The following is a 13,870-nucleotide window of genomic DNA, read 5'->3' as shown; positions in this document are numbered from 1 at the left end:
GCCCTTCTCTCTTACCCTTAAGAACGTTAAGATTTATCTGGCTTTTGCCACAGATCTTTCAGGTCAGAGCCTCTTGATTGTCATTCTGGCCTCACTACTGTTTATGATTATGTACTTTGCCCCTGACTATTAAGTGCTGTCACCTTGTCTTGGTATTGCAGAATCCTATCACCCTCTCTGTGGCCAGCCCCACACTTTCCCACAGATGATGGGAACCTCCCTAGATAGTGTGCATGGATATCAGCAGTCTGGTGATTTGGGAGAAGGCCCACAACCCTGAGCACTTCAGGGAATTTCCCTTGTGTAAATAAAAAGGAGGGTTTCAGAATTCTGTCTGCTTTTGTGGGATGGAGAGAAGACACAGAATCCTAAGACTTCCACCTCAAAAGGAACCTCGGGAATGGAGAAGGTACCTCCTTAGGAAAGGTCTGAGAGACCTCCCAGAATCTCCAGCTGGGCTGACAGGTGAATATCTTTTTCTGAAGAAACCAGGCAGTAAAGATGGCGGGGGTGGGGGGTGGGGGGGTGGGTGGGAGGGGTGGGGGGTGGTGACAGCTCCTTCAAGTGTGAAGACACGAGCAATGCAAACCTTTCAAAACATTCAAGGAAACATGACATCACTAAAAGAACAATATCAAGCCCCAGTGGCTGATCTCAAAGCAATGGAGCTCTGCATGCCTGACAAAGAATTCAAAAATAGTTTACTTAAGGAAGCTCAGTGAGCTACAGGAGAACACAGTTTGACCCCTAAATAGAATCTAGAAAACAATCTATGAGCAAAGGGAGTGTTCAAAAAAAGAGGTAGAAATCATGTAAAGGACACAACGGCAAATTTTATGCAAAGACTACACTGAAAAATTCAATCAAGAGTTCCAACAGCAGAGTCATCAAGCAGAAGAAATAATTAGTGAACACAAAGACATAATTTGAAATCATCCAGTCAGAGATAAAAAGCAAACCAACAGAAAGAACGGAAGTGAGGGAAGAAAGTCTCGGGATGTTATGAAACACCAACAAACCAAGCAATATAGGCATTACTGGAGCCCCAGATAAGCATAAAAGAAAGGAGCAGAAAGCTTATGCAAAGTACTAATGAGAGGCAATCTCCTAAATCTGTGGGGAATGAACATCCAGATCCATGAAGACCACAGAACTTGACTGACTGTAAAGAAATCTGCACTAAGACACATTACAATCAAATAGAAAAGAGAAACTTTTGAAAGCAGCAGAGGAAAAGTGAGTGGTCGTATATAAAGGATGCCCAGATTTCTCAGCACAGACCTTGCAGACCCAGAGAGTGGGATGATACCTTCAAAGTGCTGAAAGAAAAATCCAGCCACGGAAATCCTTCACTTGGAAAACTGAAATAAAGGTGAGGTAAAGACTTTCCTAGAAAAAACCAGAAACTGACAAACTTCATCAGTACTAAACCTGCTTACAGGAAATTCTAAAGGGAGTTCTTCAAATTGAAATAACAGGACGCTATGGCACTTGGGTGGCTCAGTCGGTTAGGTGTACGACCCTTGCATTTGTCTCAGGTCATGATCTCTTGGTCATGGGGTCGATCCCAGATTGGACTCTGTGCTGACAGTGTGCAGCCAGGTTGGGATTCTCTCTCTCCCTCTAACTCTGCCCCACACGTGCTCATGCTCTCTCTCAAAATAAATACATGTAAGATAAATAAATAAATAAATAAATAAATAAATAAAAGGAAAAGAGAGGGTGCTAACTAGCAACATGGTGACATATGGACATTAAACATATTGTAAAGGCCAATATATAATTAAATTCAGAATAGTGTAATACCATAATGATGGTGTGTGAATTAACTTTTAACGCTAGTACCAATGCCAAAAAAATATTAAAAATAATTATAGCTATAAAAATCTGTCAGTACACAAGTTAAATATGTAAATTGTGACATCAGTAACATAAAATGAGGGAGGAGATGTAAAAATATTGAGTATTGTAGGCAATGAATTTATATTGTAATCAGCTTGAAATACCTATAAGGTGTTGGGCGTATGACTCATAGTTACCACAAAGAAAACTATTTGGTAGATACACAGAAGACATAGAATAAGAAATCAAATCCTACTGCTACAAAAAATTATCAAATCACAAAGGAAGTCAGTAAGACAGGAAGAAAGGAATAAAGGAACTTCAAAATAGAAAACAATGAACACAATAGCAATAGTAAGTACCTACTTTCTTATCAGTTGTCTTAATGTAAATGGACTAGGGGCACCTGGGTGGCTTAGTTGGTTGAGCATCTGACTTCAGCTTATGTCATGATCTCGTGGTTTGGGAGTTCAAAACCCATACCGGGGGCTTGTTTGGGTCCCCTGTCCCCCTCTCTCTGCCCCTCCCCTGCTTGTACTGTCTCTCTCTTTCAAAAATAAATGAACATTAAAAAAAAAATTAAATGGACTGAATTCTCCAATCACATGGTATATAGTGGGCAAATAGATAAAAAAAAAACAAGATTCAACAATATGCTACTACAAGAGACTGACTTTAGTCAAGGATACATGTAGGCTGAAAGTGAATGGATGGAAAAAGCTGTTCCAGGGAATAAAAACCAAAAGAAGGTAAGGATAGCTATATTTAATATTAGAGAAAATAGACTTTAAGTTAAAAAATGTAACTAAAGACAGAACATTTCAGTCTCTAATGGTAAAAAGCCAATTCATCAAGAGGATTTAACATTTGAAAATATTTTAAAAAAATTTTTTAAATGTTTATTTATTTTTGAGAGACAGCATTAGCAGGAGAGGGGTAGAGAGAGAGAGAGACACAGAATCCAAAGTAGACTCCAGGCTCTGAGCTGTTAGCACAGAGTCTGACTCAGGGATGGAACTCATTAGCCATGAGAGAGTGACCTGAGCTGAAGTTGGATGCTTAACCAATTGAGCAACCCAGGCGCCAAACACATGTAAATATTTATTCATCCAACATCAGAGCATCTAAATATATAGAGCAGATATTGACAGACCTGAAGAAGAAATAGAAAACAATACAGCATTTTCAGGGAACTCTAACTGTACCTTTTCATTGGAAAATTAAAAGATCATTCCAACATAAGACCAATAAGGAAACAGTGGACTTGAACAACACTGTAGGCCAAATGGCCCAACAGATATGTACAGAACATTGTTTCCAACAATAGCAGAATACAGTCTTTTCAAGCACACACAGAATATTCCCAGGATAAATCATAATTTAGAAAAAAATTGTTGTGTTTTACTTCACTACAGATCTTTTCAGAACCCAGATTTGAAGTAGATTAGGACTACTTTGGTTATCAGAAAAGTCTTTGATTGTCAGGAATTCCAAGGGAAGGAATGCATGTGGGTCTCAGGAAGGATGGAATTAGAAACTTTAGCTAGGTGAGGAGTCTCTCTCTCTCTCTCTCTCTCTCTCTCTCTCTGCTTCTGCTTCCTTCTTTCCAGGACAGTCATCAGTCCTCAAGGAAACAGAATAACAGAGAGTGAAGGGAGAGACAGAAGGAAGGAGGGAGAGAGGGAGGGAAAAGAGAGAGATTTATTTTAAAGAACTGGCTCACAAGAGTGTAGAGGCTTGGCAAGTCCAGAATCAGCAGGCTGGGCCAGCAGCTGGAGACCCAGGGAAGAGGAGTAGTGAGTCTAAAGGCAGTCTGCTATAGAATTTCCCTTTCCTAGAGGTCAGTCTTTTATTAAAATAAGGCCTTCAACTGTTTGAACATGGCCTCCCGACATTATGGAAGGTAATTTGCTTTACTGAAAGTCTACTCATATTAATGTTAACCTTATCTATAAAAAAAATACTTTTGGGGCACCTAGGTGGCTCAGTCAGTTAAGGGTCTGCCTTCGGCTAAGGTCATGATCTCACGGCTTTGTGAGTTCCAGCCCCACATTGGTCTCTGTGCTGACAGCTCAGAGCCTGGAACCTGATTCAGATTCTGTGTCTCCCTCACTCTCTGCCCCTCCTCCACTCACATTCTGTCTCTCTCCCTCTCTCAAATATAAATAAAAATTAAAAAAATTTTAAAAAATACTTTCACAGAAACATCGAGAACACATAAAATGGACACATAAATTTAGCAATCACTGTAAGAAAAGGGGAGGAAAAGAAGAATGGACTAGTCTCAATCTGGTTCCAAAATTCTCGTGAAAGTACTCTCATTTGCGCAGCTGGGTGAGGTGCCCACCAGTGGATCAAACAACTTTAATCAGGAGGTGGATCTGGAGAAAACACTATACTCAGTCCCCATCATGTGAGGTACCCATGATGGAACAATCCACTGTGGCTAGGAGAGGAGTGGAGGCAGGGTTGCCCTGGAGAAAATTATTGTCAAGTACAGAACAAGGTGTCTCAAAAATGGGAAATTATTGATTAAAAGCCTGCAATGTAATTTTAAATGTTAACCTGTTTTTTCCACATAATGATGAAATAACTTCTAATTTCTGTTTTGTAAAGCTTTTTGTGGAATTTAGTGACAACTGATTTTCTATCATGTTGTATGTAAGATGTATGAATAAACAGTGGCTGACACTCAATTTCAGTCCCTGAAGTTCATTTCATTTACTTTTCCCTGAATATCTTCTACCTTCAACGAATAGTACATTCATGGATGGAAAGCAGAGACGTTTCATACTTCCTATGGAAGGTAATATGTTTTTAATTTTTTCCTACAGGCCAGTACTAAAGGGAAAAAGTGTTGAACTTCCTTAGAAACAGGGTTGATGGGCTGGTCAGGGGGCCGGCCTGAGCCCAGTTGAAGAGTATGATGATCTGAGTGCTGAGGTGTGAGGGACCCTGAATGACCCCAGGCCTCCTCCCCCCCGGGCAGTGCACATTCCATCCGAGGATTATGGAGCTCTCCCTGTCAGGCACTGTGCTAGGCCATGTGGGGAACACGGGGACAAACAAGAGTAGCTAGAGCCCCACAGCACCCTAAGGGGCTCATTTCGCAGGGGAGCCCAGATGTCAGCACAGATGGCATTTGACGGAGGAGATGAGCACTCACATCAAGTGTGCTGGGAGTGTAGAGGAGAAGGCGAAGCAGCAAGGCTCTGAGAAGGCTTCACGGCAGGTGCAGCGTGTGAAATGGCTCTTAGGGGAAGAGGAGCGTTTTCGTGGACAAAGAGTGGTCTGTAGGCCACCCCAGTCTGCAGGAACGATGTGAGGAAAGACCCAGATATGCAGCGGTGCTTGGTGTTTTCTTTGCAAAGTGTGGGGGCGACTGAGGGGTGATAAGATGGCAAAGGTAAGTCCATCTGCAAAAGAGGGCTTTCAAAGGCAACATAAGGACATGTAAGTGCTGTCTTCGGGTGGGGAGAGGTCTCTGAGGGGTGTTAGATGGAGGGGATCACACCCGTGTCCCAGAATCCTGGACCTGCTGCAAGGTCAGGTGTGAACCGAAGAGGGGAGAGATTTGAGACGGACACAGACATCAGGAGACTTCTGCAGGAATCCAGGTGTGTGGTGATGGGGTCGTAATCTAATATCTGGCAGTGAGGACAGAAAGGAAAAGCCCAAAATCTCATAGGGATTGGTCTGTGTGCAGAAGGGCTGGAGGAGCCTGGAGGAGAGTCATAGACACAGGATGCAGAGAAGCTGGAAGGTGACTGCTGGTTCTGGAGCCAATAGAAGAATCCACCTGCTATCCCTCTGTGACCAGGAAGTGAAATCACGGTAGTTGATCACAGGGCTGTGAGGAGATTATATTTGTTAGACAGGTGCCAACCCCACTGAGTGTGGGGGAGTGACTGGTCACTGGTGAATTATCGCAACAGGTGTGAATAGAGAAAGAGAAGGATAAAGAAAGGGTGACTGACAGGAATCACAGAAGTCCCATCACAGGTGAAGGGGGATTGCTGGAGGGTCCTAGAGCAGAGGAAGGTGAAAGAACAGGGATTGTCCATGGTGCTTGGGATCCTCACCCTGGGAGCCACTTCTCTGGAGATGGCACCCCTATTAAAATGCATTTGATAATTTGATTAGCTAGTAATTTCTTTTAAAAGAATAGAATCAGGCCTTAAGGCTCAATAGCAGGCAAAATATTAAAACCTTAGACTGTTCAGAAGCAGAAGTGCAAATCCCTGAGAACACAAAAGAACATTCACCAGCCTCTTCCCTTTGTGGTTTCATCTTCAGCATCTTGTTTTGAGGCACAGGGATGTTCACCCACATCCCCCCTCTAGCTGTTCCTAATCAGCTAACTTCTTGCTTGCCTCCAACCTTGGCCAAGGCTCATTTTCACTGTGCACATGCTTCATGGATTTTACTCCCCTCTCAGATCTGCTGTAAAATCTGCCTGCCACCCCCCAATGGGGCACATGGATGGCTCAGTCAGTTAAGCGTCTGACTCTTGATTTAGGCTCAGGTCATGATCTTATGGTCGTGAGATCAAGCCCCATCCAAGTTCCATGCTGGTCTCGGAGCCTATGTAAGTTTCCCTCACTCCCTCTCCCTCAGCCTCTCTCTCAAAAAGGAGTAAGTAAGGAAGTATCCTCCTTGCTTCCTGTAGTTATGGGATCTTGATTGGTCTGTGAAATGCGAGGGCATGAGTCCATCATCACAGAAGAGGCAGGATACACCAAAAAAGGAGAGGAGGGATCTCAAATGAGAGTTTAGCACCCACAAGCTCCATGCACAAAACAATTTTGCCCCATCACGCTAGTTCTGCTCAATGTAAAGTGATGAGCTCCTTGCCAGTCAGCTGGGTTACAGGTGCATGGACCCTGACTTCCTTAATCCTGTCTCAGCAAACCCCTCCCGGTCAGACACCCATTATGTTGTATGTCGCAGGGCTTAATTTTGACTTTAAAGTTGGACAAAGGGAGTGAATTTATGTAATTCTTGTAATTCGAATATAGAGACGCAATCTGTGAGCAGAGTTCACAGTTGAACTGTTTGGCAGTGTACGTGTGACTCAATAGGAAGGAAGGAAGAAAGATCTGTTGATTTTACTGATTGTGATTCTCCAAAAAAAAAAAAAGCTTTAAAAATACCCACCCTGGGTAGTGGTGGGGTGCCCGGGTGGCTCAGCCATTTAAGCATCCGACTCTTGGTTTTGGCTCAGGTCATGATCTCATTCATGGTTTGTGGGATGGAGCCCTGTGTTGGGCTCTGAGCTGTCAGCAGGGAGCCTGCTTGGAATTCTCTGTCTCCCTCTCTCTCTGCCCCTCCCCCACTCATTATCTCTCTGAAAATAAATAAGCATTAAAAAAATGTTCAGTCTGGTCAACATGAATGCCATTTTATGCTTTTTATATTTATTTTTGTCTGAAGTGCCACCCGTAAGGATAGGCATTTAGTTCTGATATTCTTTCTTATTAGTTCTGATATTCTGACTTATTCTTTCTCCGTAATACTTAGGAGGAGAAAATCAACTCACCAATTTTTCTTTCTACTTTCTATACTAAGAAGCATGAGTTATTAGATAAATCTAATAGTCTCTCTGACCAAAACATTAGATTTAGATGATTTTGTCCATTTATTTATATTGTGTTTTCTTGTTTCTTACATATCAAAACCTGCGAATCAATGCATAAATGCTTAAATATTTCTCACAATGATAATAGGTATAGTTTATCTAAGACCAAAGTATAAAGGAGAAAAATGGGTTCATCTTTGGATTAGTTTTAACATGTTATATGCATTTTGTGCAAGTTTAATTTTTTATGTAAGCCTTATATTTCTGGAATAAGATCACCAGTAAAGTCCTGTTATAGTAAAATTTTGCGTAGTATGTTATGAAAAATAAACACATGAAGTACTTTCATTATTCTCTTTGTGCAGGTGTTCAGCTCACCCTTCCCTGTCTGTACCTGTGGATACAAAGGTATCCTCTCTTGCCCTCTCATCAGCTTGACAACTGTGCTGGTAACCACATGGGAAATAATCCTCAGAGACAAGCCTTCCTGCACCAGAGCCTACAGGAAAGATACAAATGAGACCAGGGCCATAAACTGTAGTGACGAGACAATATCCTGGGACTCCAGACCTGATCGGAATCCCGCCCTTCAGATCGATCGAGTGGCCATCACTCATGATGGATATTACAGGTGTGAAGTGGTCACAACTCATGGGCATTTCTATCATGGATATCACCTGACAGCGTTAGGTAAGGAGCATCGTATATTGTGGGATGTCAGATAACCAGATTTGGACTGAAACAGATGTCTCTCTCTATTCCATATCCGTGTGTTAAGACTGAAGCATTTTCCCCTGCATCTCTGCAGTGCCCCCCGACGTGACCCTGTTTCAACTTGAGAATGGAACTATCGTGTGTAGGGCAGCTGCAGGGAAGCCAGCGGCGCAGATCTCCTGGACCCCAGGGGGAGATTGTCACACTGTGGAAGAGCCACTGGGCAATGACACAGTGACCGTCCAGAGTTTGTGCCGCTGGGAGGACCACCGGGTATTTAAGGTGTCCTGCTTTGTGTATCATCTGACTGGCAACAGGAATCTGTCCATAGAGCAGAATTCTGTTAGTAATTTCAGCTTTTGTATGAAGTTTTCATTATATCAGAGAAGCTATGGAAGAATGAAAAAGGAGTGTATGGAGAATTTCACTCAAGGATAATCTCCCCAGCCTCTCTTTTATGTCCTTCTCCACCATTATGAGTTATGTCAAGAAGAATAATGCAGAATTTGGTTTAAGAAGCCATATTTTAAATGATGTTTACTTTTTAATAATTATAATAAACATGATTTAATAATTTAAGTGTACACTTCTATACAAGCAGTAAGCTGGCTTGAGTAGTGTACTTTTAAATTAATTCTTATGGTTTTAGGAGAAGGATAAAATATATATATATATTTTTTAATTTTTTCATATTTATTTTTGAGAGAGAGAGAAAGACAGAGTGCAAGCAGGGAAGGGGAAGAGAGAGAGAGAGAGACAGAATCCAAAGCAGCTCCCAGGCTCTGAGCTGTCACCACAGAGCCCGATGCGGGGCTCGAACTCACTAACTGTGAGATCATGACCTGAGCTGAAGTCAGACGCTTAACCGACTGAGCCACCCAGGTGCCCCAAGAAATGTTTAAAATAAAGTCACAGAAGTGAATTTCATGAGCTATGAGATATCCTTAAACCACACACACACACACACACACACACATATATATGTATATACACACACACACACACACACACACAGAGATACATGATTTTATACTTTTATGTATATATCTATACTTATTTTCAATAAACTTTAGTTTTTAGAGAAGTTTAGGTTTACAGAAAAATGAGTAGAAATTCCAGAGTTCCCAACAACCCCTGCCCTACTACAGGCACCCCCTCCTCCCCTGCCTCCATCACTTATGCCACCCAGGTACACCTGGGATAGTCAATGAGCCAATGGTAATACAACATTATCACTCGAAGCACATAGTTTAATTAAGGGTCACTCTAGGTGTACATTCTGTGAGTTTTGGTAACTGTGCAGATGGCAGGGATCCCCCATTTCACACAGAGTAGTTTCATTGTCCTGAAAGTCCTCCAGGCTTCACCTACTGCTCCCTCCCTCCACCCTAACCTCTAACAACCCCTGATCTTTTCACTGTCCCCATAGTTTTACCTTTTGTAGAATGTCATGTACTTGGAATCAGATAGAACTTGGCATTCTTGGAGCGCCTGGGTGGCTCAGTTAGTTAAGTGTCTGAATTTGGCTCAGGTCATGATCTCACGACTCATGAGTTTGAGCCCCATGTCGGGCTCTGTACTGACAACTCGGAGCCTGGAGCCTCCTTCAGATACTATATCTCTGTCTCTCTCTGCCTCTCCCCTGCTCAAGTTCTGTCTCTCTTCAATCTCTCTCACAAAAATAAACACTAAGAAAAAATAATGTAGCATTTTTAGACTGGCTTCTTTCACTTAGTAATATCCATTTAATTTCTTCTGTGTCTTTTCATGGCTTGGCAGCTCATTTCTTATTAGTGCTAAATAATATTCCACTGTCCAGATGGACTATAGTTAAACCATATGTTTTTTGTGTCTATATTTACAGACCAGTCACCACTAAACTTAAATATTGTGTATATCACCTTCTTTGTTTTTATTATCTTGGTCATTGTGGGATCCATTTGCCTTTTGAAAATTTGCAGGTGTTGGCTGTTTTTTTCTCCCTCACCTTTATTGGGCCAGAAGGAGTCAGAAAAGGGGAACTGAAAGATGAAATTAATATGCTAACATCAACTTCCCATAATCAAGAAGCACATCCTAAATGTGTTAGATTTAGACTACTCCAAATGACAAGAGGGACTTGCTTGATTACTTAGGCATGCAAGCACAGTGAATTATGCCACTTAGGACAGGATCTTGGGAGAGATTGTGTATGCTAAATTTCTATACCCGGAAAGAAGTACAATAATTTATTTTGTGTTACATGTGTAACATATATTAGGCTTCTGTTTCATAATTCCACTTCCTTTTCCAAAATCTGGAATTATCTTGTCTATGTGTATTAACCACAAGCATCATTCTTATTTCTGGTAGTTCAGTTCTGATTTACTATGGATTCTATAAAAAATGAACCACACTTGTCAATAGTATACTATTTTGTTTTCCCATTTTTAACTAAATACTGATGTTTCCTTCATTCACTCCAGCTTATTTTTATATTTTGCAGAAAATGCTAGTTAAAAAAAAAGAAGCAACTTTAGTTGTTGAGGAGGTAAGGTAACATTAAAAAGAATATTTGCAAAAATTTAAGCCGTAAAGTCAAAATATAGCTATATAATTTTTAATTTGCCTCATATTAGTATTTTAATTAGAAAGTAAAAATTCTAATTTTATAATGCTAATATTCAGGTGTACTTATTTTGTTAATTATCGACCATGTACTCTTTATACATACCCTAAACCATATTTTCATTTTAAGAACTGTATCTTGCAAAACACAGAATGTTTGCCTCATTTAGACTATAATCTTTAGAGAAACTGAATTGGTCCTTCCTTCCTCATGAAACCATCTCTAATTCTTGACTTTCCTTTTTTAATACCATTGTCATTTTCCTCTTATGTGGTCTTTATTTATATTTATAATTATTTATTTATTTCTTCTTATTTATTTCTTCTTTATTTATTTGTATGTTTATAATACTGTATTTATATTTATCCTGATTTTTCTGTGCTTATATTCCACCCCCCCCCCATATTTTTAGATGTTACAGAGCTTTAAAAGTTCCATTTTTATTGTACTAGAAATTATACACTACATTTCTATTCTTTTGAGATTTACTCCAAAGTTTATGCTTTGGACCATCACCTGCAAAGAATGAAATTTGATCTTTATCTGACACCATATTAAAAAACTAACCCCAATTGTATCAAAGTCTTAAATATGATTGCTAAAATGATCAAAATCTAAGAAGTGTAAGGTATTAACTCTATCTTTAGATTTGGCAATGATTTTTAGATATGGCATCAAAAGTCCAAGGATCCGAAGAAAACATAGAGAAATTACAGTTTATCGAAATTAACAGTTCTTGTCTACAAAGTTTTGTGTATCAGAATACATATCAAGAATGAAAAACAGCCCATAGAATGTGAAAAAATAATTGCAAATAATAAATCTGATAAGATTTAAGTATTCCAGAATATATAAAAAATTTTTTACTGCTCAAATCAAACAACTTAATTAAACACTGAGTGAAGACCTTTAATAGGCTTTTTTCCAAGGAACATTTACAAATAGTCAGTGATAGTTGGCTAATAACACATGATAACATCGTCAGTGTTATTCATTACTAGGGAAAGGCAAATGAAAACTACAGTGAGATCACTTCACACCAAATAGGATGGCTAATCATTCTGAAAATAACAAGTGTAGGCCAGGATTGGAGGAATTGGAATTCTCATGTATTGTTAGTAGAAAAGTTCCATGGTGTTACTATGATGAACAACAATTTGGTGAGTGTGTAATAACTGAAACATAGAATTACACATGGTTTAGCAATTCCACTTGTAGGTACATAGCCAAGAGAGTTGAAAACAGGTGTTCAAACAAAAACTTGTATGCTAATGTTCATAGGAGCACCGTTCACAATAGTCAAAGTAGGAATCGATCCAAATCTCATCAGTTGTTGGATGTATACACAAAGGTGGTATATCCATACAAGGGAATGTTATTAAGTTATGGAAAGAAAAGAAGTACTGATACATGCCACAGCATGGATAAACCTTTAAAATACTATGCTACATGAAAGAAGCCAGACATAAAATACCAAATATCGTATGATGCCATTTACCTGAAATATCTACAATAAGCAAATCCATTGAGATAGAAAGCAGATTAATGATTGCCAGGGTGTGTGGGGTGGATATTTATGACAGCAGAGTTTCTTTTTAGGATGATGAAAACCCTCTGGAACTTTGTAGCGGTGATGATTTCTTTAAATTGGGAATTACTAAGTAGCACTGAATTGTACACTTTCAAATGGATAAAATGGTAAAATTTGAGTTATGCATAATTGCCATAATAAAAAAAGTGTATTTTAGTTACTTGTAACACCCAAGGGGAAATTATTTAAGCATAATTATGAAAGAGAGAATGGAATATTCTTTTAATTTTTATTTTTTGAATTCAATTTTTATTTTGAGATGATTGCAGATTCACAAGCAGTTGTAAGAAATAATCTAGAGGAATCCTATGTGCCTTTAACCCAGTTTCCTCCAGTAGTAGCATTTTGCAAACTATAGTACAAAAACAACTAGGATATTGACATTGATCAAGATACAAAACAGTTCTAGGGGCGCCTGGGTGGCTCAGTCGGTTAAGCCGCCGACTTCGGCTCAGGTCATGATCTCGTGGTCCGTGAGTTCTAGCCCCGCGTCGGGCTCTGTGCTGACAGCTCAGAGCCTGGAGCCTGTTTCAGATTCTGTGTCTCCCTCTCTCTGACCCTCCCCTGTTCATGCTCTGTCTCTCCGTGTCTCAAAAATAAATAAACGTTAAAAAAATTAAAAAAAAACCATACAAAACAGTTCCATCACATCATCTTCAAATAGGAACAGATTTCTTTCTCTTTCCTCATCTGTATGCCCTGTATTTAGTTTTACTGCTTTATTACACTGGCTAGAACTTTCAAAATTATATTGAATAAGAGTTGTAAGAGCAGGCATCCTTGCCTCATTCTCTCTTTTAGGTGGAAAACATTCAATTTTCCACAATTAATTAATATGTGAGCTGTAGGTTTTTATAGATGCTCTTCATCAAAATGGGGAAGTTTCCTTTATTCCTTTTTTTTTATGAGAGGTTTTATCATCAATTTGTGTTATGGTAATAGATATGTTGAAACCCTAATGCCCAATGTGAGTGTGTTAGGATGTAGGGCCTTTAATGAGGTCATCCGGGTGGGGCCCTAATCTAATGTAACTATTAGTCGTCAAGAAAGAAGAGGCACCAGAGGTGTCTCTCATGCAAGAACCTAGGCAGAAGAAAGCCATCTGAAAACAATACAAGAAAGCAGCTGTCTCTTAGAAAGAGAAAACTTACCAGAACTTTGCTGGTACCTTGATCTTAGACATCTATCTTCCAGAGCTGTGAGATAATAAATTTCTCTGAAGTCACTAAGTTTGTGGTATTTCGCCACAGCATCCAGAGTGGACTTATACAACTGGTTGTTGAATTTTGTTAAGTGCTTTTTCTGTGATTGAAAAATGCACTTTAGTTACCTGTAACATGGAAGAGAAAAAAAAAAAACAAGAAACTTTAAGGAAACTTACAGAGAATGGAATTTTCTTTATTCCTTTTTTGTTTTTGTTTTTGTTCTTGTTCTTGTTCTTGTTCTCCTTCCTCTTCCCCTTCTTCCCCTTCTCCTTCTTCTCCTCTTCCTCCTCCTCCCCTCCCCCTTCTTTTCCTCTTCCCCTTCTTCCCTTTCT

At 39.7% G+C, this 13,870-nt stretch overlaps 1 long non-coding RNA gene and 1 pseudogene across 2 annotated transcripts in view; one reads left to right on the top strand and one right to left on the bottom strand.

Moving 5' to 3' along the window:
* The window catches only part of LOC144617414 (uncharacterized), a 30,171-nt gene extending 16,524 nt beyond the window's left edge, over positions 1–13,647 (bottom strand). The window contains exon 1 of the long non-coding RNA XR_013557908.1: positions 13,485–13,647. This is a non-coding gene — a long non-coding RNA (uncharacterized LOC144617414). The remainder of the gene's footprint in view (positions 1–13,484) is intronic.
* On the top strand, positions 5,240–8,572 carry LOC144612818 (cell surface glycoprotein CD200 receptor 1 pseudogene; annotated as a pseudogene). Its single transcript, XR_014138166.1, has 3 exons — positions 5,240–5,248; positions 7,786–8,110; positions 8,229–8,572. The product of XR_014138166.1 is annotated as a cell surface glycoprotein CD200 receptor 1 pseudogene (transcript).
* Positions 13,648–13,870: the final 223 nt, after the last annotated feature.

This window comes from Panthera onca, chromosome C2 (assembly GCF_046562875.1).
Source record: "Panthera onca isolate mPanOnc1 chromosome C2, mPanOnc1 haplotype 2, whole genome shotgun sequence".
Taxonomy (NCBI): Eukaryota; Metazoa; Chordata; class Mammalia; order Carnivora; family Felidae; genus Panthera; species Panthera onca.
The sequence above is the reverse complement of the archived record's forward strand: the minus strand, read 5'-3'. Positions and strand labels throughout refer to the sequence as shown.